Source organism: Solanum stenotomum, chromosome 3 (genome assembly GCF_019186545.1).
Source record: "Solanum stenotomum isolate F172 chromosome 3, ASM1918654v1, whole genome shotgun sequence".
Lineage (NCBI taxonomy): Eukaryota > Viridiplantae > Streptophyta > Magnoliopsida > Solanales > Solanaceae > Solanum > Solanum stenotomum.
The window spans coordinates 21,322,799-21,329,202 of NC_064284.1; positions in this window are offsets into that span (position 1 = coordinate 21,322,799).

A 6,404-nucleotide genomic window follows, 5' to 3' on the forward strand; every position below is an offset into this window, starting at 1 on the left:
TAAATCCAGCAGCACTTGTAATGGAAGAGGTCAATTCAACTGTTCTTTCTTGTGTATATTGTAGTTCCACTATCATATTCTCTTCCAATGTTAAGGTCCCACCATCATCAAACATCAAACATCAATGTACAACTTGGACAAGAAAGAGCTATAACCACCCCCTCTTACAAATGTTTCAACATTATCTTTGTCTTTTATGAACTCTAAATCTCTTAAGACAAAACTATTTCTAATCCAACATGTCTAAGTGATATCATGGCACAGCATGCACTAAAACACAGAACTAGCTAGTTCATGAGATACTGTGTCTCCTCGGATATCTCCTCTTCTGGACCCCTAATGTCTTATGCTTTTCTAGTAAGGAGCAAGCTTTTAGATGATGGGAGTTTTTAACCAATTGAGGAAAATATATATGCTTTACTTATGGATTATATTTTATTAATGGAGAGGACTGTGTGACGTATTTGATGTCATCTCAAAAATAATCAAAGGCTGTTTACAAGCATAAAATAATGTCATCTTTATATAACCAATAAAAGCTAGTTGATTGTCATAAAGCTTTAAGTGTGTTTTTGAATGGAAAGGACTGTATACTATTTAATTGATGCCATCTCACAATTAAGCATACTTGCCCCTAATTGCTACCCCACCTATATTTGCCCCTAATTGCATCTCACAAGTATTTTGAGCTTCAACCTCACAGCTTTCGGATTGGAAGTGAGGGATACTCACCATCCGAGCAACTCCATCTTATCGATTTGTTTTATAGATTAAAGGTTCGACACAAATAATTTAATTTGATATTTGAAAATTTTAAACCAATTCGATCCATGTACACCTTTAACTGGTGTGATGATAACAATTGATTATGATTGTTGTGATGGAGTTGGTTGATATTAATATAGTTGACAGTTGATGGTAATGACTGAAGATCATGTGTGGTGAGGTGATTGACGATGGTATTCGTGGTAAGAACGACAATGCTAATTGGGATGGTTGATAGTAGGGATTGTTGATTGGATGTCTTCTCCAAGTAAATCTGGGATGATTAGGGCAACTTTAGGGACTATTCATTTTTTTTGTTTATTTACTTAAACATCATTAAATTATAAATAAATTTTGATGAAAACATATAAGATATCTAAAATTTCATAAAAAACAATATTTTTTGGTAGAAACGGAGATAATTTATATACATATAAATTAGAACATTACAACATTAGTTAGTAGATATAGTAGCATCTCTATCATCTAAAGTAGTAATAGCATCAGTACTAGTTACATCGTTACTAAGAACATTTTGATCGATTCCCAAACATTGCTAGTTTAGTAGAGGTAGATACAAATAGTTGCCTATTAGTTACTACTCCATCTTTATCAGCTTGCAAAATAGGTGTAGCACCTGGTGGAGTGGTTTCAAGGATAGCAGTTTCAGTAGTAGTATTTAACCTGCTTCCTTCCTTAGACAAAAAGTCTGCTAACTTATTCCCCTGTCGGAAGTTATGGCATTGTACTGGATTCCTCAACCTCCTCAATAGAAACCTATAGGAATCCACAACAGTTTGATAAATAGGTTGCATATGGTGTAAAAATTTAATTAGCTCTATGGAGTCAGTTTCCACTTCAATGGGAATGATGCACCTGTCAAGAGCAAGTTGTAAACTTGTTTCAAGAGCTTTCAATTCCGCCATAACATGAGTGAGAGCATATATTTTTTTTCCTGAAACCAACCACTCAATTACCATGGGAGTCTCTGATTACTCCACCTATTCCCCCAATCTGGTTATCTTTATAGAAAGCTCCATCGATATTCAGCTTAAAGGCATTAGTGGTCGGAGGAAACCAACGGATTTTAATGTCTATTCTGTTTAGGGAGGTTATAGAAGAATCAGTCATGTATTTGAATTCAGTGGCTCGCATAAGAATCATAGGAAGGGATAATATATGAGGGGGATTAGCATTATTTTGAAAAACTTGTTGATTTCGTCGTAGCCAGATATGCCAAAGGGCGAAAGGGAATAAATCTATCCAATGTAAAGGCGATTGATGAATAGGGACATTAAGATCATGAACATTTTGCAGCCAGTGAGTTTGAGTGTTGGCAACATGATGCATGTTTAGTCCCATCTCAAATCAGAATTGTCTGAGAATGTTTTAAAGATTAAACATTCAACTTGATCAAAAGTGGCAACCCAAGTCTTAACAATAAGAAACGATAATGAAAAGACTCAAATGACTAACATCTGACTGTCTATGAAGCCTTTAAAACAACTGAGATGGATGTTGGGACAAACCCCACAACATCCTAATGAACTAACTAGAAAGCAATGAACATAGATCCTCCGGAATGCAAAGAGGCTCACCAACTGACTCTGAACTGCTCACTGGATCAACAGTACGCTGGAATGCCAATCCTAGTTACCTGTGTCTGCATCATAAGACGATGCAGGCCAACTGACATCAATATATTGAATGTACGAGTATGCGAGTTGGAATGCTAAAACAACATAGGCTGGAAAGAGAATCTGAAAGAAACACTTACATTGGCTCTTCTCAACTCATGAATACTTAACTGAACTCATTTCAATATAAAACAGTTTAAAACAAGTGCAATATAAAGAAAAGTTGTTTAAAAATATGATGTCAACTCTGTGTATATACAAGGATACAACATAACTTTGAAATGTATGTAAAAATACAATAAACTGATGTATATAAAGATACAATAACTTTTGTGGGAGTTTCTCTAACCGACAATCATCACATAAGAGCTATAGTGATGATACATCGATCTACCTCACGTTGCCAGCGCATCCTATACCCAACCAAAGGTATAGAACCTGAACTACTAAGTGGATCCACTAGTCTATTGTGAAAAGGGTTCATCTAAAAAGTATGACCCTTTTCTACCCATGGTGGCTATATGGTTTTATGGAGACGTGAGTTATTTGAACTCATGCTCGCCCCCAATTCGGTGCTCAATACTACTCCCAAAATATACTACCTCTTATGTTTAAAAACATACTTCTTCTGTGATTTGAGATTAGTGCTCAAAAACTTAGCTCAAAGGCTATATATGAAAAAAAAGTTTCCCCTCTTGCTTCATTTAGAAAGCGATTACTTTTTCTGAAAACTATCCCGAAAGCTCTTTGGAAATCTCAGTTTCCGTTCTTATCTAAATGTGAAAACATTTTTAATCTCTTTGGGAATACTTAGTCCCCATATACTTTTGAAGAAATGAACTTCAACTTTACTCTTTACTGAACTCAAAAACTTAAGTCTTAAAACAAAGTTAAAACGTTTGCAAAAGACTTTTGGAAAACTCTAAGAACTTCTCTTGACTTGACTCTTAACTTTCCTTGAATTGGATTATGGATTCAAGGTTCATGATCTCATGTTTATGGATGATTTCATGATGTTTAGGTATACCTTAGAGTGTTGGAATCAACTAGAAAACATAGGTACATTGCTAAGGAACAAGTATGAAAAGGTGAGGAACGAATGGGGAGAACTGGCGTCCCTAGCGCTCTAAGAGGCGCGGGGCGCCAGCCCTCAAACTTCAGAGGACCTGCTGGGGCGCGCTGGCTGGCGCGACGCCCCATCCCGTTTCCCAGGTGTTTGACGACTTTTCTTCTCCGTTTTTCAACTCTAAACCCTCTTAACTTCAATGGTTCTTTTCCTAAACACTTAGGATTATTTATATTCTAGCTATATGATAGATTCAAATCGAAATTTCACCCGGAAACACGAATCAAATTGCAAGAACCATCAACAACGCAACCCACAAGAAATTCAAACGAAACTTCAATAATGTTCATCACGAACTCAATTTCTAAACTTTCAAAGACTTTAATTCGCTGAATTAAATTATGGTTGGCGCATGGGTGAACTGACCCAACACTATGTGATCTCACATACCTTGTAGGGATCACCCCCGACGAAATCCATACACAAACCTCGTACGTTTCTTGGCGATTCTTGATTTCTCTTCTCTTTTCTCCAAGCCCTAGCGTGAACTCTAACTTTTCTAAACCGACTAAAATCTTGTTTTACCCCAATTAACTCCTAGAAACGAATTAGAAAAATTAGGTAAGGAAAAGACTAATTTACCCTTCCAAAACCCGGATTGGACATTTTCTTAATCCAACAGCCCAACTTCCAAAGGGAATAACTCACTCATCCGAACTCGGAATCGCGCAAACTTGGCGGCGTTGGAAAGATAATTCCAAGAGCTCTCCAAAAATATCTGTAAATTCTCCTAACTCATCCTGATCTAGGAGTTATGGTCGTTTGAAGTTGACCAAAAACTCACTTTAACTTACTTAACATTTTCCAGATTTCCTTATACTTTCCAAAAATGACTATTTCCAGATTTTAAACTTCCTTCTAGTTCTTTCTAATTGCGAGATGTTACCGTAGTGCACCAACAACTTAAAAAAATAAAAATATTTATAATATGTATAGATAATCTAAGAATGTATTATATATTTAATTGTGTACTTTTATAATTAAACTCATTGGGGGTGTAACCGCTTGTTTTTAGTTATTAATCTTTATACCTTTAAAGCAGTCCTTTCTTAATCTTAACTGCTTGTTTTTAAAAATAGTGATAGTGATGGTGATATTAAAGATGATTAATTAGTGATTGTTACCGGTGATTTGTGAATATAATGATGGTAGAAAAAAGTTATTCATGATCTCGTGGACCCTCTGCATTACTTTGATAGATTTGATAATATTTCAGAACACCTATAATTATAATGTTGAGCATCTTTGATATCTCTAAAAATGTGCAAGAATTTAACTAAATTAAAATTGCATAAATATAATTGTTATTTTTTTAGTTGAGGGTCTATTGGAATTTGAAAATATTAAGGTAGGAATAAGATATATATACATATTTGATATTGTTCTTTTATATTTTACTCGTGAAATTAACTGAATATGTTGTTATTTTTGAAGTTGCGTAGTAAGCATTAAGAAAGTCCAATTGGATTTGTAAATTGGAATATTTTGGAAAATTTACGTAGTAAGATAAATATGTGATTAATTATAATTTGTACCTATAATTAGGATTTTATAGCAATTTTTTCTCTCCTCTTTCTGCACTCTCACTCGTCTCTCTCCTCTCTCTCTGCCCTCTCTTGCTCGCTTCTCTCCTCTCTCTGCCCTCTCTCTTGCTTGCCTCCTCACTCTGCAATACAAATGCACTAGTAACAATCTATGATACAAATGCCAATATCAAGAATCATTGATACAAATACAAATGATAACTGTAAACTGTACTTATACTTTTTTGTGGTGCAAAATACAAATGAGATATTTCAATGATACAGATCCTTGTCTTGTCTACGATTTCAATGATACAAATGGTAACTTTTTCAAGGTAACAAATGGTAGCAAATAAATGCAAACACACACGGCAACAAATACAAATACACAATTATATTCGTTGATACAAATTATATTTTGTTAATACACTTAAACTTGATATAACATTGATACAATTGTATTTGTTGATAAATTGTATTCATTAATACACTTGATACAAATGATTTGTATCAATGATATACAATTATCGATCATAGGCTATTTGTATGATCATATACAATTATACAATTGTGAGTTAATGCATATACATACTGGTTATATGTATATAATTAGCCATCAGATATACAAATACAATTGTATATTTGTCGCCTCTCGGCTCTCTTTGGCCCCTCTATCGCCTGCCTCTTTCCTTCCTCTTCCAGTCTCGCTCGCTTCTCTCCTCCTTCTAAAATATACCTTCAACAAATTATAGCTATAAATCTCTAATTAAGCCCAAACTATAGTCATTTTTGAAATTTCCTCCTAATATTTTTAGTAATCCTCAAAATGTTTAATATACCGGCAAATTAGGTTGTTGAGAAGTTGAATTAAGGATTGCGAACAAATTGGGTCTGATCTGGGATGGAGGCAAGGGGATTCATTTGAATCATGATCTTCGACGAAAAGTATATTTTGTGCAAATAAGGTAAAAATATTCTTTTTTATTTTATATAATATATAACAACGGTTGAATCTCCTTTGATATAAAAGGAAATATTCCAGTGTTTGTCATAGCTAAAGCCTAAGGGGTTCAAAATTTATTTTACGTAACAAATTTAATCTTTAGATGACATTCTAGCAAGTAATGTGGGATGTTTCCCTTGTATTTGATATGTTCGCACTGTCCTTAACAAGAAGACAAATGGTGAATCATTTGATCTTGAAATAAGTCATTTTTGCTATCCGGATTTTTATTAGTTCATTTAGTCAAATATCTAAATCATATTTTTTGAATCCATTACATGAGTTCGAATGATTCGCTAGCAAATTAATGAGGACAAACTTTTGAAACAATTGCCCATGCATGTAGCCAA